A 23,935-nucleotide genomic window follows, 5' to 3' on the forward strand; every position below is an offset into this window, starting at 1 on the left:
TGTTGATGGTGATTGCTAATCGAACATTCCTTGTGCCCCGGTCACTTTATCTTTGAGTATCCCGGTCGTCATTTATATTCTCTATGTCACGGTGTCCCGGTCCTCATTTGTGTCCCGATGTCCCGGTCTGCAATTTCGTCAGTCGACAAACATGACGTCAGTCGACACAAACATGACGTCACTCGACAGACACACAGACAACTTATTTATATATATTTATCTATCTATCTATCTATCTGTATAAAAATAAGTTGTCTGTGTGTGTGTGTGTCTGCCGAGTGACGTCATGTTTGTGTGTCGACTGACGTCATATTTTCGACTGACGAAATTACAGACCGGGACATCGGGGACACAAATGACGACCGGGACACTGACACATAGGGAATATAAATGGCGACCGGGACACTCAAAGAGAAAGCGATCGGGACACAAGGAATGTTCGATTAGCAATCACCATCAACAAAGCACCGGGACACAAATGACGACCGGGACACAGGGAGTATAAATGACGACCAGGACATAAGTAAAAAAAAACTAAAAAGGTAAAAACTACAAAAAAACTAAAAAGAAAAAAACACTACAAACTAATACAAAAAAACTAAAATAGCTAAAAAACTAAAAAAACTAAAAAAGAAAAAAAAGAAAAAAAGTAAAAAATGAAAAATAAAGGATAAAAACAAAACTAAAAAAAATTAAAATAAAAAAAAAACGAAAAAGAAAAAAGAAAAAACTAAAAAAAGTAAAACCAAAAAAAACTTAAAAGAAAAAAAGGGGAAAAATACAAAATTTATTTCATCATGTACCATTTCAAAAACGAATATATATACAGACCGGGATACAAATGACGACCGGGACACAGGGAATATAAATGACGACCGGGACACAGGGACAACTACTACGGGGACGCCGGGGGGGGGGGGCACAGGGGGGTATATAAATGACGACAATATAAATGACGAAGTCTATATATATACAAAAATAAGTTGTGTGTCTGTCTACTGACGTCATGTTTGTGTGTCGACTGACGTCATGTTTGTCAACTGACGTATCTTTCTATTTATCTATATATATATAAACTAGCTGTTGGGGAGGCGCTTCGCCCCCCCCCCCAAGCCCTCCCTCCGCGCGCGTAAGTCGTTACGCGCCATATTAGTTACGCGCCATTGTAGTTGTGTCCTTGTGTCCCACCTGTGAATAGAGATAGATATCTATATATATATATATATAAAAATAAGTTGTTTGTGGGTTATGTCTGTCTGTCTGTCTGTCTGTCTGTCTGTCCGCATATGACGTCTGAATTATTTCATCATATACCAATTCAAAAACGAAAGTATACAAGCTGATGTAGCTGAGTTGGTAACGCGGTATGTTCCAGGTTCTAGGTTCGAGAGATTCCAGGTTCAAACCTTGAATACAGAAGAAGAAAAAAACTAAAAAAGGTAAAAACTACAAAAAAAACTAAAAAGGAAAATAAACTAAAAAAACTAAAAAAGCTAGAATACTAAAAAAACTAATAAAAGTTAAAAAAATAAAAAAGAAAAAAAAACTTAAAAAAAACGTAAAAACTACAAAACTAAAACCTAAAAAAAACTAAAAAAAAGGTAAAAACTAAAAAAACTAAAACGAAAGAAAAACTAAAAACTAATAAAAAAAACTAAAAAAACTAAAAACTGAAAAAGAAAAAAAACTAAAAAGAAAAAAGAAAAAGCTAAAAAAAAAAGGTAAAAACTAATAATAAAACTAAAAGACACAGGGACACAACTACAATGGCGCGTAACTAATATTGGTAGATCGTTATGTTTCAGGTTGTAGATCTGAGAGGTTTAACCTCTCAGATCCTCTCGCAATCACCATCAACTCACCATCAAAGTTCAAGGGCAATCATTAGAATCATCGTCATATAAATGACGACGGGGACACAGGGAATGTTCGATTAGCAATCACCATCAACAAAGCTCAAGGGCAATCATTAGAGCGCGTAACTAATATGGCACGTAAATTACAAACTGGGACACCGGGACACAAATGACGACCGGGACACAGGGAATATAAATGACGACCGGGACACAGGGACACATCATTAGAATAATGAGGTATAGATCTGAATACGGATTGTTTTTCCCATGGACAATTATATGTTGCATGTTCAAGAGTCAGTAAACCTGACAATCTATTTATATGCACAGACAATGGGACAGCGAAGAATGTTGTATATTCGCATGTTTTACGTAGTTAAAAACATATATTTATATCTATCTTTATTCACAGGTGGGACACAGGGACACAACTACAATGGCGCGTAACGACTTACGCGCGCGGGGGGGGGCTTGGGGGGGGGGGGGGTTGCGAAGCACCCCACCAACTAGGTGTTGGGGTGGCGCGAAGCGCCACCTCAACAGCTAGTATATATATATATATATATATATATATATATATATATATATATATAATATATATATATATATATATATATATATATATATATGTTATTAACTACGTAAAACGTGCGAACATACAACATTCTTCGCTGTCCCATTGTCTGTGCATATAAATAGATTGTCAGGTTTACTGACTCTTGAACATGCAACATATAATTGTTCATGGGAAAAACAATCCGTATTCAGATCTATATGTGTCCCGGTGTCCCGGTCGTCATTTGTGTCCCGGTGTCCCGGTCTGTAATTTCTATTCGAACAATCCCTGTGTCCCGGACGTCATTTATATATCCCGCCTCTGCCCCCGGCGTCCCCGTTGTAGTTGTGTCCCTGTGTCCCGGTCGTCATTTATATTCCCTGTGTCCTGGTCATGATTTGTGCCCCGGGTGTCCCAGTCTTTAATTTCTCTTTGAGGTTCCCGGTCGTCATTTATATTCCCTGTGTCCCGTCGTCATTTGTGTCCCGGTGTCCCGGTCTGTAATTTCTATTCGAACAATCCCTGTGTCCCGGTCGTCATTTATATATCCCGCCTGTCAGACGTCATATGCGGACAGACAGACAGACAGACATAACCCACAAACAGCTTATTTTTATATATATAGATAAGTTGTCTGTGTTTGTGTGGATCTGTCGGGTGACGTCATGTTTGTGTTGACTGACGTCATGTTTTCGACTGACGAAATTACAGACCGGGACATCGGGACACAAATGACGACCGGGACACCGGCACATAGGGAATATAAATGACGACCGGGGCACTCAAAGAGAAAGCGACCGGGACACAAGGAATGTTCGATTAGCAATCACCATCAACATAGCACCGGGACACAAATGACGACCGGGACACAGGGAGTATAAATGAAGACCAGGACATAAGCAAAAAAACTAAAAGAAGGTAAAAACTACAAAAAAACTAAAAAGAAAAAAAACTAAAAACTAACAAAAAAACTAAAAAAGCTAAAATACTAAAAAAACTAAAAAATAAAAAAAGGAAAAAATGAAACATAAAGGAGAAAAACAAAACTAAAAAAAATAAAAATAAAAAAAACTAAAAAGAAAAAAGAAAAAAAACTATAAAAACTAAAAAAAGTAAAATTCAAAAAAAAACTAAAAAGAAAAAAAGGGGAAAAATACAAAAATTTATTTCATCATATACCATTTCAAAAACGAATGTATATACAGACCGGGAAACCGGGATACAAATGAAGACCGGGACACAGGGAATATAAATGACGACCGGGACACAGGGAATATAAATGACGACCGGGACACAGGGACACAACTACAACGGGGATATATATGTATATATATATATATATATATATATATATATATATATATATATATGTATATATGTATATATATATATATATATATGTATATATATATATATATATATATATATATATATATATATATATATATATATATATATATATACTAGCTGTTGGGGTGGCGCTTCGCGCCACCCCAACACCTAGTTGGTGGGGGCGCTTCGCGCCCCCCCAAGCCCCCCCCCCCGCGCGTAAGTCGTTACGCGCCATATTAGTTACGCGCCATTGTAGTTGTGTCCCTATGTCCCACCTGTGAATATAGATATATATATATATATATATATATATATATATATATATATATATATATATATATATATATATATATATATATATATATATATATATATATGTTTTTAACTACGTAAAACTTGCGAATATACAACATTCTTTTGCTGTCCCATTGTCTGTGCATATAAATAGATTGTCAGGTTTACCGACTCTTGAACATGCAACATATAATGGTCCATGGGAAAACAATCCGTATTCAGATCTATACCTCATGATTCTAATGATTGCCCTTGAGCTTTGTTGATGGTGATTGCTAATCGACCATTCCCTGAGTCGCCATCGTCATTTATATATCCCCCTGTGCACCCCGGCGTCCCCTTTGTAGTTATTTCCCTGTGTCCCAGTCGTCGTCATTTATACTCCCTGTGTCCCGGTGCTTTGTTGATTGCTAATCGAACATTCCTTTTGTCCCGGTCGCTTTCTCTTTGAGTGTCGTCATTTATTTAGATTGTCAGGTTTACCGACTCTTGAACATGCAACATATAATTGTCCATGGGAAAAACAATCCATATTCAGATCTATACCTCATGATTCTAATGATTGCCCTTGAGCTTTGTTGATGGTGATTGCTAATTGAACATTCCCTGTGTCCAGGTCGTCATTTATATTCCCAGTATCCCGGTCGTCATTTGTGTCCCAGTGTTCCCCTTTTAGTTTTTTTTTATTGGTTTTGACCTTTTTTTAGGTTTTTTAGTTTTTTCTTTTTTCTTTTTAGTTTTTTTTTGAAGTTTTTATCTTTATAGTTTTTTTATTTTTATTTATATTTTTTTAGTTTTCTTTTTCTCCTTTATTTTTCAGTTTTTTTCCTTTTTTTAGTTTTTTTCTTTTTTAGTTCTTTTAGTTTTTTACCTTTTTTAGTTTTTTTTAGTTTTTTAGATGAAATTTTTTTTTAGTTTTTTTTTCTTTTTTTTGTTTTTAGTTTTTTATTGGTTTTTACCTTTTTTTTTAGCTTTTTTAGTTTTTTTCCTTTTTTCTTTTTACTTTTTTTTTTAGTTTTTATCTTTTTTATTTTTATTCTTAATTTTATTAGTTTTTCTTTTTCTCTTCTATTTTTCAGTTTTTTCCTTTTTTTTAAGTTTTTTTTTTAGTTTTTAGTTTTTTTAGTTTTTTTTTTCCTTTTTTTCTTTTAAGTTTTTTATTGGTTTTTACCTTTTTTTTAGCTTTTTTAGTTTTTTCGTTTTTTCTTTTTACTTTTTTTTAGTTTTTATCTCTTTTTTTTATTTTATTCTTAATTTTATTAGTTTTCTTTTTCTCTTCTATTTTTCAGTTTTTTCCTTTTTTTTAAGTTTTTTTTTTAGTTTTTAGTTTTTTTAGTTTTTTAGTTTTTTTAGTATTTTAGTTTTTTAGCTTTTTTATTTTTTTTTATTAGTTTTTAGTTTTTTTTTGTAGTTTTTGCCTTTTTTTAGTTTTTTCAGTTTTTTTTAGTTTTTAGTTTTTTACCTTTTTTAGCCTAACCAGGATTTGAACCTGGGACCTTCATTCTCCGTTTTGACACCCTCTCTCACCGAGTGACTACTCCAGCATGTTCATTTTGGTGTTTTAAATGGTATATTATTAACCAAATTAATGTGTTTTACAATATACTAAGCATCGTCAAAGCAAAAATGACGACAACTAATTTCATGACGTCAGCCGAAACATGACGTCACCTGATCCACAGATCCACAGATCCACAGACAACTTATTTTTATATATATAGATATATATATATATATTCACAGGTGGGACATAGGGACACAACTACAATGGCACGTAACTAATATGGCGCGTATCGACTTATGCGAGCGGGGGGGGGGGTGCGAAGCGCCCCCCCCCCCCCCCCCCCCGACAGCTAGTATATATATAAAAATAAGTTGTCTGTGTGTCTGTCGAGTGACGTCATGTCATCATGTCATGTCGTCATGAAGCTAGTTCTCGTCATGTTTGTTATGACGATGACGTCATTATAGGTATTTAAGATATTCGTTCACGGAAAAATATTTAATTGTAAAATGACTGAAGAACCTACAATGTCAACAGCCGAGGAAGCTGCTCAAAGTGTCTATGCCAAAAAACTTGCTACTGATGGAGAAAGCAAGAAAAGAAAGCGTGCCGAGGAACCACAAGAACAGCAAGTAAACGGACTTGCTGCTGATAGAGAAAGTAAGAAAAGAAAGTGTGCTGAGGAATCACAACAGCAGCGTGAAATTAGGCTTATGTCTCAAAGAGAAATCACCAAAAGAAAGCATGCCGAGGAATCACAAGAGCAATCTGAAAATTTTCGCCTAGCATTCAGGTACAGCCCAGTCGATGATTATAGCTTGAGTAGATGTGTTCAAATAGGGACTATGTCTAAAATTTGTCCCTATTGCAAGGCTTTGAAATTTAATGGTGAAGCAATGGGAATGTGTTGCGCCTCAGGAAAAGTTAAAACTTCCTCTACTGGCTGCACCACCAGAGCCATTGAAGACTTTGCTTACTGGAACTACGTCAGAATCTAAGCGTTTTCTTTATCACAGATCAGAAAATATAACTCATGTTTCCAAATGACGTCATTGGTGCCCCAAATCGAAAATCCAGATCAATTTATGCCTACTTTCAAAGTAAAAGGGCAAATTTATCATAGAGCAGGGTCCCTACCACCATTCTCAGGCGAGAATCATAGATTTTTTACAATTGTACTTCATCAGTGATAGAATTCTGAATTGAATGCATGTTGCGAAATTTCTCCCGACGTTGAAAGGACAATCGTTTCCCAATTGCAACATCTTTTCCACGAAAATAATAATTTAGTGCGTCTGTTCAAAACAGCCATCGATTTTATGCCTACTGATTCGCAAAAATTGTTATTTCCGCTGACAAAACGCCTCCTGGCCAACATATGCGTAGATACAATGCTCCAACTATCGACGAAGTGGCAATCGTTATGTCGGTGATCAGTTTTTACCTCGAGATAATATCCGTCTGAATCAGACCAAGCTCCGCTTTGAACAATACATTCATTTGCGAGATGCAGTTGTAAATGACGGTAATATTACAAACGTTATAAGATTAACAATTTTACCTTCGTTATATGCTGGCAGTCCCCGTCATATGCATGAATATGCTCAAGATGCTATTACTTATGTTCGTCTCTATGGTCGTCCAGATTTATTTATTGCATTTACGTGTAATCAATCTAGGGACGAGATACAGCCGCTTTTACTTCAAGGACAATCGGCGGTTCATAGACTTGACATTACGACCCGTGTCTTCCGGCAAAAGTTGAAATCACTGATAAACTACATAGTAAAACTTGAAGTGTTTGGGTCAGTGCGATGCTGGATGTACTCAGTGGAATGGTAGAAACGAGGATTAAGACACGCACATATACTAATCCGGCTACATTATAAAATTACTTATAACGAAATTGATGATGTGATTTCCGCTGAAATAGCTGATGAAAATGTCGATAAGGTGCTATATGATATTGTTGTAAAAAAATATGATACATGGACCTTGCGGTGCACTGAACGAAAATTCACCATGCATGGCCAAAGGAAGGTGCACAAAGCAATATCCTCGACTTTTATTACCCAACACAATTACTGGCAATGATGGTTACCCACAATATAGAAGAAGATCTACTGAAGATGGCGGTAAAACAACAATAATAAAGAAGCGTAACGGTACCACCATCGAAGTAGATAACCATTGGGTTGTTCCATATTCCCCATTATTATCAAAAACATTTAATGCACACATAAACGTTGAATACTTTAACTCTGTAAAGGCAATCAAATACATATGTAAATACGTCAACAAAGGCAGTGACATGGCAGTTTTTGGCTAGCAGTTCGAAATCAAAGATATCGACGAAACCGTACAATATCAGGCAGGAAGATACATAAGCAGTAATGAAGCTGTTTGGCGAATTCTTTCATTTCCGATACATGAACGTAGTCCAGCTGTTGTTCACTTAGCGCTACATTTACAGAATGGTCCAAAGTGTTTATTTTTCGGAATCCAACGTGCAACAAAGAGCCCTGAATCCACAAGATACAAAGTCAACTGCTTTCTTTTCGCTATGCAAAAATGATTCTTCTGCAAAAAATCTACTGTATACTGAAGTACCTTCGTGTTACACGTGGAATACTAAAAATAAAGTATTTGAACGTCGAAAACAGGGTAAGTCAGTCGACGGCCAACCTACCATCTTCAAAGATACCACGATAGGAAAACTCTACACCGTTCACCCCAATCAACATGAATGCTTCTTTCTACGCCTGCTTTTGGTGAATGTACCCGGTCCGACGTCCTTTGAGTATTTGAGAACTGTAAACGGTACTATACATGACACTTACCGTAGTGCATGCCAAGCTCTGAATTTATTGGAGAATGACCAACACTGGGATAACTGCATCAATGACGCGTGCGAAATGTCAACTCCAAATCAAATTCGTGCATTGTATGGAATCATTCTAACAACTTGCTCTCCTTCAGCTCCTACAGAGTTATGGGGAAAATATAAATCGAAAATGTCCGAAGATATACTCCATCGAAAAACGGTTAGAGACGTCAGATATGACTTTTGACATTGCATAAGAAATTTATAACTACACTTTAGTTATTATAGAAGATTTGTGCGTATGTATGGCAAACAAACCTCTTCAGGATTTTGGGAATGCCTTCACCTAATCGTACCGCTGCTGTTTCGACATGTGTAGAATTGGATCGTGAACAAAGTTACAGTACGAGTGATCTATTGTCGTATGTACAAAATTTCATTTCCAAGTTAACGTCGGAACAAAAAGACATTTATGATACGATAATGCATTGTGTCAATAACAACGTTGGAGAATTTTTTTTTGTGATGCGCCAGGAGGTACTGGTAAAACGTTTGTGATAAAACTGATTATGGCATCAATTCGATCAAAAAATGATATAGTGTTGGCAATTGCGTCATCCGGAATAGCCGCAACGTTGCTGCCTGGTGGAAGAACTGCTCATTCCGCTTTGAAATTGCCTCTGAATTTGCATTCTACAGAAACCCCCACGTGAAATATTTCCAAATCATCTGGGATGGGTAAAGTATTGCCGCAATGCAAACTTATTATTTGGGACGAGTGCACAATGGCACACAAAAAATCTCTCGAGGCTCTGGATCAATGTTTGAAAGATTTTCGAGGGAATTTGAAACCCTTTGGCAGCACATTAATATTGCTTGCGGGAGATTTCGGGCAAACATTACCTATATTACCTAGATCAACCCCTGCAGACGAAATGAATGCTTGCCTGAAAAATTCTAAATTATGGGCACACGTAAAACAATTAAAATTAACTACAAATATGTGTGTTCGATTGCAAAATGATGACTCTGGTCAAACATTTTCAGATCAATTGCTGGCAATTGGAAACGGAAAGCTCCCAGTTCTTGCACCCAAAAATATAGACGTCCACGAAATCAACAATATTGTTTTAAACCGAGATTCGAGACCAGGCAGTCCTTTACAAGTCAGTCGACACAGTTTTGGAACCAAATGAGGCGGTTAATTATCCATCTGAATTTTCGAATTCCGTGGATCTTTCAGGGTTTCCACCGCACGTGCTACAACTAGAAATAGGCGTACCAATAATACTGTTAAGAAATATCAACCCACCAAAGCTTTGCAATGGCACGCGACTCGCCATAAAAAAATAGAAAACGTAATAGAGGCCACAATCTTGGCAGGGCCTTTTGAGGGTGAGGCTGTTCTTATTCCTCGTATTCCCATGATTCCAACGGATCTGCCTTTTCAATTTAACAGATTGCAATTCCTAATTCGATTAGCATTTGCAATCACCATCAACAAAGCTCAAGGTCAATCATTAGAAAAATGTGGTATAGATCTTAATACTGATTGTTTTTCCCATGGACAATTGTACGTTGCATGTTCGAGGGTCAGTAAACCTGACAATCTATTTATATGCAGCGACAATTCGACAGCGTAGAATGTTGTATATTCGCAAGTTTTACGCAGTTAACTTGTATTGTATCTATCTATCTATCTATCTATATAAAAACGAGTTGTGTATATGCATGTTTGTTTGTTTTCAAAAAGAGCGTTTGCATATGACGTCATTATAAGTACATAAGGCTTTGTATATGCACAGACAATGGGAAAGCCAAGAATGTTGTATATTCGCAGGTTTTACGTAGTTCAAAACACATATATAAATCTATCTATATTCATAGGTGGTACACAGGGACACAGCTACAATGGCGCGTAACTAATATGTCGCGTAACTACTTACGCGCGCGGAGGGGCTTGGGGGGGGCAAAGTGCCCCCACCAACTAGGTGTTGGTGTGGCGTGAAGCGCCACCCCAACAGCTAATAGATAGATATAATTAAGTTGTTTGTTTGTGTGTGTCTGTTGACTGACGTCATGCTTCTGTGTCGACTAACGTCATTGTAAAGATTGAGCATTATGCCGTCATGAAGTTGTTTGTCGACTGACGTCATGTTTGTCGACTGACGAAATTACAGATCGGGACACAAATGACGACCGGGACACAGGGAATATAAATGACGACCGGGACACTCAAAGAGAAATTACAGACTAGGACATCGGGACACAAATAACAACCGGGACACAGGTAATACAAATGACGACCGGGACACTGGGACACAACTACAACGGGGATGCCGGGGGCACAGGGGTATATATAAATGACGACGGGGACACAGGAATGTTCGATTAGCAACCATCATCAACAAAGCTCAAGGGCAATCATTAGAATAATGAGGTTTAAATCTGAATATGGATTGTTTTTCCCATGAACAACCGGGGCACAACTGACGACCGGGACACTCAAAGAGTAATTACAGACCGGGACACAAATGACGACCGGGACACAGGGAATATAAATGACGACCGGGACACTCAAAGAAAAATTACAGACTGGGACACCGGGACACAAATGACGACCGGGACACAGGGAATAAAAATGACGACAGGGACAACGGGGACGCCGGGGGGCACAGGGGGGATATATAAATGACGACGGGGATACAGGGAATGTTCGATTAGCAATCCCCATCAACAAAGCTCAAGGGCAATCATAAGAATAATGAAGTATAGATCTGAATACGGATTGCTTTTCCCATGGACAAATGACGACCAGGACACAGGGAATATAAATGACAACCGGGACACTCAAAGAGGAATTACAGACTGGGACACCGGACACAAATAACGACCGGGACACAGATAATATAAATGACCGCCGGGACACAGGGACACAACCACAACGGGAACGCCAGGGGTACAGGGGGGATGTATAAATGACGACCGGGACACAGGGAATGTTCGATTAGCAATCACCATCAACAAAGCTCAAGGGCAATCATTAGAATAATGAGAAAAATTACAGACGGGACACAGGGACAATAAATGACGACCGGGAAACACAAAGAGAAATTACAGACTGGGACAAAAATGACGACCGGGACACAGGAACGCAAATACAACGGGGACGCCAGGGGGCAAAGGGGGGATATATAAATGACAACGGGGGCACAGGGAATGTTTGATTTGCAATCACCATCAACAAGGCTCAAGGGCAATCATTAGAATAATGAGGTATAGATCTGAATTCGGATTGTTTTTCCCATGGACAATTATATGTTGCATGTCCAAGACTCAGTAAACCTGACAATCTATATATATATATATATATATATATATATATAATATATATATATATATATATATATATATATATATATATATATATATATATATATATATAATATATATATATATATATATATATATATATATATATATATATATATATATATATATATATTCACAGGTGGGACACAGGGACACAACTACAATGGCGCGTAATTAATATGGCGCGTAACAACTTAAGCACGCGGGGGGGCTTGGGGGGCGCGAAGCGCCCCCACCAACTAGGTGTTGGGGTGGCACGAAGCGCCACCCCAACAGCTAGTATATAGATAGATAGATTACTATGTCTATTGTTTTATGTAATTAATCAAAGAAAGTATTCAAAATCTTATATAATCTATAATTTTCATGATGCCATTTCAGGAACTCTGTTGATTTATTCTCTGGCGATTATTCTTTACTATAAAGATCTAAACTGAGAACTTTTCCTGAGTGTTCAATATGATGTGATTTTATGTAATATATTGTCAAATCAAAAGTTTAAAGTTTGAAATAGCTATGTATATAGGGTTTGTGAAAATATTTAGTAATTTGATTAGGTTGTCAAAAGGGCACATATCAGGAACGATGCCATGAAAGAGATGATATCATCCCAAAAGGCATATTCCTTAGACCTTTCAACTATGCTGAAAAATGGGCATCTCAAAATTTAGATTGGATGTTTTTGGGGTTGGCATTCTCGGTTACCCTCCAATTTACCTTTGACTCTTAAAAAGGACACCGGCCCTAGATTGCTTTTGGGGGGATATAATTTTAAGGAGTGTCTTGGGTGAAAGTTACAACAACGTGGTTCATTCATTGCTACTTACAACACATCAGATAAAAATAAAAAATTAGTAGTAACAAAGATGGTTAATTTTTTGGAGACTTCCTGCACAAACACAAATAAGGCACTAGAATTTGTTGTATTGTATCAGATTAACGATGCTTCTTGACTACCAAGGTCCTTGCTTCGGCCCTGCAGTGCATTGCTGCAGCATGATTCGATCTCCCCTGCAGCATGATTCGATCGTTCCTCTTTTCGATTAGAAAAGAGGAACGAAAATTTTTTACTAATAATGATACTTAGTAAGTAATCTTGCTCTTTGATGTCAACACTTTATCATCGTTTGACCCTTGTTTAGGGGATTTAATCTGGAGAGGCACTAATCTTAAACTTAGTACTTCTCAGGAAGTAAATCTCTGTTTAATATTATTTATATCATTTTAGAGCACATATCCTTCATCATGTTCTGCAGTCCTTTCATTCCCCCCATACTGTTTAAGATCTGGGGGTTCGCCATCCTTGCCATTTGATGATTCAATTGACTCATTTGCATTGGGTTCAAATTTTTAGCTATGTCTCCTCTCAAAAGTCTTTGGATGCCACTCTTCTTCACCATTGTTGAAAACTTTGAATATAGGCTGATTAGATCTTGAACATCTGTTTCTCTCACTGCTGAGCCTCTTGCAATTCGTCTAATTCGACCAGGCTGCTTCAAAAGTTTAGCTCCATCCTCATGGTCCAGCTCATTATTGTTCATTGAATCCATAATAGCCATAATTTTTCTCAATCTTGTCGTCGCGTCTTTGTCAACACCTTTTTCTAGAATTTTTTGTCCAATAACTGGAATCATTTGCAGAGTTTATGCAACCGGACCCATCTTCAACATATTCTGGAACTGTTCATACAAATTACGAAGAGTGAATTTGCCATGTTTCAAATTCTCAGCCAATTCTTGATTGTCATTTAATTCCAGTTCCTTGAGTTTCTCAATTAGTCCTGGCATATCTCCATGTCCCAATAATTTTCCAATAAAAGGCTTAGCCTTAAAAGGCTCAAATTCATCAATTTTCTCACCAGTACCAATAAAAACTATAGGGCTTTTTGTAGATGCCACAGCACTTAAGGCTCCACCACCCTTAGCATGACCGTCCAACTTGGTAATAATGACAGAACAAATATCTACTTTTTGCTTGAATGCTTTAGCCTGAGCTTCACATGCCTGACCAATGGAGGCATCCATGACAAAAATGACATTGTCTGGCTTCACAGCATTTGAAACTTGCAGCATTTCTTCAAAAAGCGAATCTTCTTGCTTATGACGACCACTTGTATCAACAATAATAATTTCAAATCCTTCTCTTTTAAAGGTTTCAACACCCGTCATATGCAATTACAACTGGATCACTCTCTGTGTAACTACCATAGAAGGGAATTCTAGCCTTCGTGGCATTCTGCTTAATTTGGTCATAGGCACCAGCTCTGAAAGTGTCAGCACAGACCAAGCAAGTTTTCCAGTTTCGTTTCATATAATAATAGGCGAGCTTTGTGCACGTTGTTGTTTTCCCTGATCCTTGAAGACCAACAAGCATAAAAACGTTTGCTTTTCCTTTGGTTGGCTTATATTCTGGCACACCAGGGTCAACGAGTTTTAGTAACTCTCTGAAAACAGCCGTTTGAATCATCTGTTGCTTGTTTAGACCAGCAGCTTGATCATTAAAAGATATTGCACTTTTTACATTTTCTCTGAGCTGCAGAACTTGTCGAATATTAACATCAGCTTCAATCAAGGCAGTTGCAATTTTTTTCAATAGGTCATCTAGTACTTCTTTGCTTATTGTTGGGGTAGAATTGAGTGATCTCAATGCTGAGCTGATTTTTCTTCCTAGATCTGCTAAAACCATTTTGCGTTTTTTAACAGATCAATTGAATATGTGATGGAAATATTTGATAGAGATATTGTTCCACCTCTAAGACCACGCTCTTTCTTTTCCTAAGGCAAAAGCTGTTTTCCTAAAAGTTCGGAATATTTACGAAAATATTTCGAAATACTTATGCAATTATGACATTCTGGAATTAGTTTGAAAACGCAAATATGTTTGATTGGTTACTATAATATCAGGTTGTTTTTCTAATGACGTCAAATTTATTTTTTTTCAAACTCGTATGATCTATTTCTATTCTCAAGGTTCTAAGATTATGTCATTTCTCTACATTGAATTTTCCACCTGTAATTAGTTTCTGGAATTAGTTTGAAAACGTAAATGTGTTTTATTGGTTACTATATTATCAGGTTGTTTTTCTAACGAAGTCAATTTTTTTTTTCAAACTCGTATGATCTATTTCTATTCTCAAGGTTCTAAGATTATGTCATGTCTCTACATTGAATTTTCCACATAGCTTGGAATTTAGCGTTTCAACTTTTGTTAAACTTCTGATAACAACTTTGAAAGCTTTGTGTTGAGTTCATTGTAACCTCTTCTAATGGGTGCCCATAAGGACGGGTGCCACCAACCCCCCCCCCCCTCCCGGGGTGAATAAAGTTGTCTCATATTTTTACATTTTTGTTTTTCAATTTCTATTATACAACATTGGAAGTGGCGATTAGACCAGGGAAGCCCTCTCTCCCTAAAATTCAGCTTATGGGCACCCATTACTCTTCCGCACTAGCAACTGTTTTGTCGTACAGCTTCATTTTACACAAGCTCATAATACTTATGACAGTATAAAGGTTAAAGCACAAGTTTTGAAACAGCCGAAAAAAAAATTAAAATTGCTCTTTTGACTACATTTAATATTCAAAAAAGTGGTGCAATTAAAAGATTCTTAATTCAACAGCAATTAACCAGCCGCTATAAATTATTGCATTTAAAAAATTATCGCATAAAGAATGTAAAACAGTTCAAAATAGGGATGATACCTTTTTATTAACAGTGAAATATAAAATTATTTAACTGGATATTTCCAACACATATACAGTGTTCATCATCAGCAGTAAAACATATCATAAGCAGTAAAAACATCACCAGCAGTTTTACTTTCGTCATGGAAAGGCAGTGTGGTCTTCGAAGTTATCTACGCATAAAGAATGGGGTTACTCCCTCCAACCCTGCACTCTATAAAGTCAAAAGGGTCGTGACAGCTTTACTAGAAACAAACAGTATTTTAATCAACTTTTCTTTAATCATTATCTGGCGAGCCGACAAGAATTCCGCTTTAGTTAAAACTTTCAGCCTTCAAATATCATGTTTCTTCAAGCAAGATCTTTCTATTCCATTTGCTTTTATAAGAATTCTCATTTTTTTGAAATTTCTATAGCAATGAGACCTGATTCGCATAGAAATTTCTAGTTTTTTAAATTGCGGGATCTAAATATCATTTTAGCTCGTACATAGTAAAATTGACTCCAAAAATTAATAATCAAGCTTAAAATGGATGAAATGCTATTTGCTAGTGTTTGATATTAACCCCTTATTTTAAGGAGTGTCAAAAGTAATATGTAATAAGCTGAAAGTACATTACAAGTTTTGGGTCTAAATATATGCTCTAAAATGATATAAATGACCTAAAACAGAGATTTGCTTCCTGAGAAGTTCTAAGCTTAAGATTAAGACATCTCCTGATTAAATCCCCCAAACAAGGGACAAACGAGAATAAAGTGTTGATATCACAGAATAAGATTGCCTACTTAAACGTAGAAAATCATTTAGTAAAAAAAAAGTATTAGTAAAAAAAAATCGTTCCTCTTTTCTATTTTTGTTCCCTATTATTTTTCCCATGATCACTCCTGGGTCAAGAATGACAAGTCACCGTTACTTAATATCAGCAATTGTAATAACTCAGATGGTCTGTGTTATGGTGCTCGGTGAATCATTGTTTATCCCTCAGTGTTAACTAGCCCCAAGTTAATTGGGCTTGGCTACGTTCCTGATTGATCAGTGATTTCCTAATTTAAACACCTCCCTTGGTAAAAGGAATGTTTTTAGTCCTTTCTCGTTTTAGGTGGTTTCTAAGTGGAGGGTTGAAGTAGATAGGTTATCAGATGGAACATACAAACCAAAACCGAATAATGTTACATAAGTCTTGAGCCATCTTTACAACAAATATCCTAAGTTTCTAGCAAAACTTTAAAAATCTTGTCTCCCGAAGCCTCTTAGTGCCTTATATGGGTTTGGGCGGAAAGTCTTCGAAAAATTAACCATGCTTGTTACTAATGATTTTTTTTAGTTTTATATGATCTGTGTTGTAAGTAGCAATGAATGAACCACGTTGTTGTAACTTTCGCACAAGACCCTCCGTAAAATAATATCTCCCAACGGCATCCTAGGGCCGGTGCCCTTTTTAAGAGTCATAGGTAATTGGAGGGTAACCGAAAATGGCAACCCCAAAAACATCCAATAAAAGTTTTGAGATGCCCATTTTTCAGCATAGTCAGAAGGTCTAAAAAATATGCCTTTTTCGATGATATTATCCCCCATATCATACTTTAAGAGTTCCACATCTTTCCTGACATGTGCCCCTTTTTCAACCTAATCAAATTACTTAATCTTTTCACAAGCACTATATACATACATATTTCCAATTTTAAACTTTTGATTTGATAGTGTATTACATAAAAATATATCATATTGAACATTCAGGAAAAAGTTCTCAGTTTAGATCGTTATAGTAAAGAATAAACGCCAGAGAAAAAATCAGTAGAGTGCCTCAAATATAACATCATAAAAATTATATATTATTTTGAATACTTATTTTTGCTAATTAGATAACACACTAGATATAGCAATATCTCATCAAATATTGTTTGATAGTCTATCAAGTTTGAAAAAAAAAGAAACTTTGACGTCATTAGAAATATAACCTGACAATATAGCAATCAATCAAATATTTTCATGTTTTATCATTTCAAATGAAGTATTGAAAAATTTGAAAATATTATTTTGAAAATATTCATATTTTGTATTTTGTGTAGTATTCGTATTTTGAAAATATTCAAAAGCCGTAAATCCATATTTGCAATTTTCATATTTATTCCAAACTTTTAGGAAAACAACTTTTGCCTTAGGAAAACAAAGTACTTGGTGTCAGAGATGGTACAACATCTCAATCAAATGTTTCCATTATCTGTTCAATTGAGTTCTTGAGTAAACACAAAATGGTTTTGTAGACCTTGGAAGAAAAATTAGCTCAGCATTGGAATCCCTCAATTCTACCCCAATAATCAGCAAAGAAGCATTAGATGGTTTATTGAAAAAAAATTGCAACTACCTTATTTGAAGCTAATGTTAATATTCGACAAATTCTACAACCAAGTGAAAATGTCAGAAGTGCAATATCTTTTAATGATCAAGTTGCTGGCCTAAACAAGCAACGGAACAGCTCAACAAAAAAGTTTGTTTTAATTAAAAGCAAGGAGCAACATTAAAACTTAAAACGAAAGGAATTATTTTGTTTTGAAGGGAGATTTACCCCCCCCCTCAATACCTGGCTCTTTACTCTCACTGCCTCGTGCTTTTTGTAGTTCATAGTTATTGTTTTATTCGTTAGTTTTGAGTCATATTTTCGATTACAATTCAATGTGAGTTTTGTTGTTTCTTTTTCCATATCTATTTCTTTAGCTACTCAGAGTCATTTGTCATCTTGTGTAATTTAAACCAATTTTTCCTTCCTGTGTATCTTTCACAGACTCACGCACACTATAACAACACGTCCTTCATTTGATTGTAATTCTGCTTTGTCATCTAAAGACAGATTTCGTTGTATATCATTTTCCTTTTAAATTAAAATGCTATTTTTCCTGCTTCTTTTTTTTCTTTAGCTATTCATAGTTATTTTTCATTTTGTCTAATTAAACAAGCGTCATATCTATCTATATATATATAAAAATAAGTTGTTTGTCGATGTGTCTGTCTACTGACGTCATGTTTGTGTGTCGACTGACATCATGTTTGTCAAATGACGTATCTATCTTCTATCTATCTATCTATATCTTCTATCTATATATATAAAAATAAGTTGTCTGTCTGTGGATGTGTCAGGTGACGTCACCTGAAAAAACTGGATCAGGTGACGTCAAAACTGAAAAAACTAAAAAAGGCAAAAACTACAAAAAAAACTAAAAACTAATAAAAAAAATAAAAAAGCTAAAAAACTAAAAAAACTAAAAAAAGGGAAAAACTACTAAAAAAACTAAAAACTAATAAAAAAGCTAAAAAACTAAAAAAAGGCAAAAACTACAAAAAAAACTAAAAACTAATAAAAAAAATAAAAAGCTAAAAAACTAAAAAACTAAAAAAACTAAAAAAAGGTAAAAAACGAAAAAAACTAAAAACTAAAAAAAACTAAAAAAAAGGAAAAAACTGAAAAATAAGCTAAAATAAAGGTAAAAACCAATAAAAAACTAAAAAAAAAACTGAAAAACTAAAAAAAGGCAAAAACTACAAAAAAAAACTAAAAACTAATAAAAAAAGTAAAAAAGCTAAAAAACTAAAAAAACTAAAAAAACTAAAAAAAGGTAAAAAACTAAAAAAATAAAAAATAAAAAAAAACTAAAAAAAAGGAAAAAACTGAAAAATAAGCTAAAATAAAGGTAAAAACCAATAAAAAACTAAAAAGAAAAAAAGGAAAAAACTAAAAAAAATTTTCATCTAAAAAACTAAAAAAACTAAAAAAGGTAAAAACTAAAAAAACTAAAAAAGAAAAAAATAAATGACGAAACTCAAAGAGAAAGCGACCAGGACAAAAGGAATGTTCGATTAGCAATCAACAAAGCACCGGGACACAGGGAGTATAAATGACGACCAGGACATAAGTAAAAAAAAAAAACTATCTATCTATATAAAAATAAGTTGTCTGTGGATCTGTGGATCGTGGATCAGGTGACGTCACCTGAAAAAACTGGATCAGGTGACGTCAAAACTGAAAAAACTAAAAAAAGGCAAAAACTACAAAAAAAACTAAAAACTAATAAAAAAAATAAAAAAGCTAAAAAACTAAAAAAAACTAAAAAAAGGCAAAAACTACAAAAAAAACTAAAAACTAATAAAAAGCTAAAAAACTAAAAAAACTAAAAAAGGCAAACACTACAAAAAAAACTAAAAAACTAATAAAAAAATAAAAAGCTAAAAAACTAAAAAAACTAAAAAAACTAAAAAAAGGTAAAAAACTAAAAACACTAAAAACTAAAAAAAAACTAAAAAAAAAGGAAAAAACTGAAAAATAAGCTAAAATAAAGGTAAAAACCAATAAAAAACTAAAAAAAACTGAAAAAACTAAAAAAAGGCAAAAACTACAAAAAAACTTAAAACTAATAAAAAAAGTAAAAAAGCTAAAAAACTAAAAAAAACTAAAAAAACTAAAAAAAGGTACAAAACTAAAAAAAATAAAAAATAAAAAAAAAATAAAAAAAAAGGAAAAAACTGAAAAATAAGCTAACATAAAGGTAAAAACCAATAAAAAACTAAAAAGAAAAAAAGGAAAAAACTAAAAAAAATTTTCATCTAAAAAACTAAAAAAAACTAAAAAAGGTAAAAACTAAAAGAACTAAAAAAGAAAAAAATAACAAAGCACCGGGACACAGGGAGTATAAATGACGACCAGGACATAAGTAAAAAAAAAAATTAACAAAACTAAAAAGAAGTTAAAAACTACAAAAAAACTAAAAAGAAAAAAAAACTAAAAACTAATAAAAAAACTAAAAAATCTAAATATCTAAATAAACTAAAAAAGGAAAAAAAAGGAAAAAAATAAAGGAGAAAAACAAAACTAAAAAACGAATGTATATACAGACCGGTACACCGGGATACAAATGACGACCGGGACACAGGGAATATAAATGACGACCGGGACACAGGGACACAACTACAACGGGGACACCGGGGGAAACAGGGGGATATAAATGACGACCGGGACAAAAAAACTAAAAAGAAAAAAAAACTAAAACTAATAAAAAAACTAAAAAATCTAAAAATCTAAATAAGCTAAAAAGAAAAAAAAAGGAAAAAAATAAAGGAGAAAAACAAAACTAAAAAACGAATGTATATACAGACCGTGACACCGGGATACAAATGACGACCGGGACACAGGGAATATAAATGACGACCGGGACACAGGGACACAACTACAACGGGGACACCGGGGGAAACAGGGGGATGTAAATGACGACTGGGACACCGGGACAGGGAATGGTCGATTAGCAATCACCATCAACAAAGCTCAAGGGCAATCATTAGAATCATGAGGTATAGATCTGAATACAGATTGTTTTTCCCATGGACCATTATATGTTGCATGTTCAAGAGTCGGTAAACCTGACAATCTATTTATATGCAAAGACAATGGGACAGCAAAGAATGTTGTATATTCGCAAGTTTTACGTAGTTAAAACCATATATATATATATATATATATATATATATATATATATATATATATATATATATATATATATATAATATTATATATATATATATATATATATATATATATATATATATATATATATATATATATATATATATATATATATATCTATCTATCTATATATATAAAAATAAGTTGTCTGTCTGTGGATGTGTGGATGGATGTGTGGATGGATGTGTCAGGTGACGTCACCTGAAAAAACTGGATTAGGTGACGTCAAAACTGAAAAAAACTAAAAAAGGCAAAAACTACAAAAAAAAACTAAAAACTAATAAAAAAAATAAAAAAGCTAAAAAACTAAAAAAACTATAAAGGTAAAAACCAATAAAAAACTAAAAAAAAAACTGAAAAAACTAAAAAAAGGCAAAAACTACAAAAAAAAACTAAAAACTAATTAAAAAAGTAAAAAAGCTAAAAACTAAAAAAACTAAAAAAACTAAAAAAAGGTAAAAAACTAAAAAAAAATAAAAAATAAAAAAAAACTAAAAAAAGGAAAAAACTGAAAAATAAGCTAAAATAAAGGTAAAAACCAATAAAAAACTAAAAAAAAAAGGAAAAAACTAATAAATGACGACACTCAAAGAGAAAGCGACCAGGACAAAAAACTAAAAAAAAAGGCAAAAACTACAAAAAAACTAAAAACTAATAAAAAAAATAAAAAAGCTAAAAAACTAAAAAAACTAAAAAAAGGTAAAAAACTAAAAAACTAAAAACTAAAAAAAAAACTAAAAAGGTAAAAACTAAAAGAACTAAAAAGAAAAAAATAAATGACGACACTCAAAGAGAAAGCGACCAGGACAAAAGGAATGTTCGATTAGCAATCAACAAAGCACCGGGGACACAGGGAGTATAAATGACGACCAGGACACAAGTAAAAAAAAAATTAACAAAACTAAAAAGAAGGTAAAAACTACAAAAAAACTAAAAAGAAAAAAAAACTAAAAACTATAAAAAAACTAAAAAATCTAAAAATCTAAATAAACTAAAAAAGAAAAAAAAAAGGAAAAAAATAAAGGAGAAAACAAAACTAAAAAACGAATGTATATACAGACCGGTACACCGGGATACAAATGACGACCGGGACACAGGGAATATAAATAACGACCGGGACACAGGGACACAACTACAACGGGGACACCGGGGGAAACAGGGGATATAAATGACGACCGGGACAAAAAAACTAAAAAGAAATAAAAACTAAAACTAATAAAAAAAACTAAAAAATCTAAAAATCTAAATAAGCTAAAAAAGAAAAAAAAAGGAAAAAAATAAAGAGAAAAACAAAACTAAAAAACGAATGTATATACAGACCGGGACACCGGGATACAAATGATGACCGGGACGCGGGACACAGGGAATATAAATGACGACCGGGACACAGGGACACAACTACAACGGGGACACCGGGGGAAACAGGGGATAACCTGACAATCTATTTATATGCAAAGACAATGGGACAGCAAAGAATGTTGTATATTCGCAAGTTTTACGTAGTTAAAACCATATATATATATATATATCTATATTCACAGGTGGGACATAGGGACACAACTACAATGGCGCGTAACTATTTATGGCGCGTAACGACTTACGCGCGCGGGGGGGCTTGGGGGGCGCGAAGCGCCCCCACCAACTAGGTGTTGGGGTGGCGCGAAGCGCCACCCCAACAGCTAGTATATATATATATATATATATATATATATATATATCTATATTCACAGGTGGGACATAGGGACACAACTACAATGGCGCGTAACTATTATGGCGCGTAACGACTTACGCGCGCGGGGGGGCTTGGGGGGGGGCGCGAAGCCACCCCAACACCTAGTATATATATAAAAATAAGTTGTCTGTCTGTTATGTCTGTTACACTATGTCTGTTACGCCAGATTATATCTTCTATATATATAAAAGAAAACAAACTAGAATGTAAAAACTGGAAATTGCATAAATATTTCGAAATATTTTGACAATAGATTAAAGTAATTCGAAAAAAGTAAATAGTAAAAACTAAAAAAAACTAAAAAGAAAAAATTAAAAAAAAATAAAAATTAAAAAAAGAAAAAATCTAAAAGAAAAAACGTTAAAAATAAAAAAAAAACCTAAAAAGAAAAAAAAGCTAAAAAACTAAAAAAAAGAAAAACTAAAACAACTGGGAATTGCACTAATATTTCAATATATTTTGACAATAGATTAAAGTGATTCGAAAACCTTAAAACAGATACCACAAATTTTGAGGTTCAATATAAATTGTTGGAGCTTTAGCATGCTTGGCACGTAAAGATTTTTCCAAGTGTCAATGTTAGAATGAACATTGACAAATTGAAGAAAACAAATCAATAAAAGGAGAAACTAAATAAATAAAAAACTAAAAAATAAAAAAAAATAAAGAGGAAACTGTATCTATATATATAAAAATAAGTTGTATATATGCATGTTTGTCTGTTTGTGGGTTTGCATTTGACGTCATTATAAGTATATAAGGCTTTGTATATGATGTCATTATAGGATGACACTACAGACCGGGACACCGGGACACAAATGACGACCGGGACACAGGGAATATAAATGACGATCGGGACAATCAAAGAGAAATTACAGGCCGGGACACCGGGACACAAATGACGACCGGGACACAGGAAACCGACCCTCGAACATGCAACGTACAATTGTCCATGGGAAAAACAATCAGTATTAAGATCAATACCACATTTTTTCTAATGATTGACCTTGAGCTTTGTTGATGGTGATTGCAAATGCTAATTGAATTGGGAATTGCAATCTTTTAAATTGAAAGGCAGATCCGTTGGAATCATGGGAAAGCGAGGAATAAGAACAGTCTCACCCTCATAAGGCCCTGTCAAGATTGTGGCCACTATTACGTTTTCCATTGTTTTTTTTTACGGCAAGTCGCGTGCCATTGCAAAGCTTTGGTGGGTTGATATTTCTTAACAGTATTATTGGTACGCCTATTTTTAGTTGCAGCACGTGTGGT

At 34.3% G+C, this 23,935-nt stretch overlaps 1 pseudogene; it reads right to left on the reverse strand.

Moving 5' to 3' along the window:
* Nucleotides 1-11,948: 11,948 nt before the first annotated feature.
* Nucleotides 11,949-14,423, reverse strand: LOC136043159 (signal recognition particle subunit SRP54-like; annotated as a pseudogene).
* Between the last annotated feature and the right edge of the window lie 9,512 nt (nt 14,424-23,935).

The sequence above is a fragment of the Artemia franciscana genome, unplaced genomic scaffold (genome assembly GCF_032884065.1).
Source record: "Artemia franciscana unplaced genomic scaffold, ASM3288406v1 Scaffold_3341, whole genome shotgun sequence".
Taxonomy (NCBI): Eukaryota; Metazoa; Arthropoda; class Branchiopoda; order Anostraca; family Artemiidae; genus Artemia; species Artemia franciscana.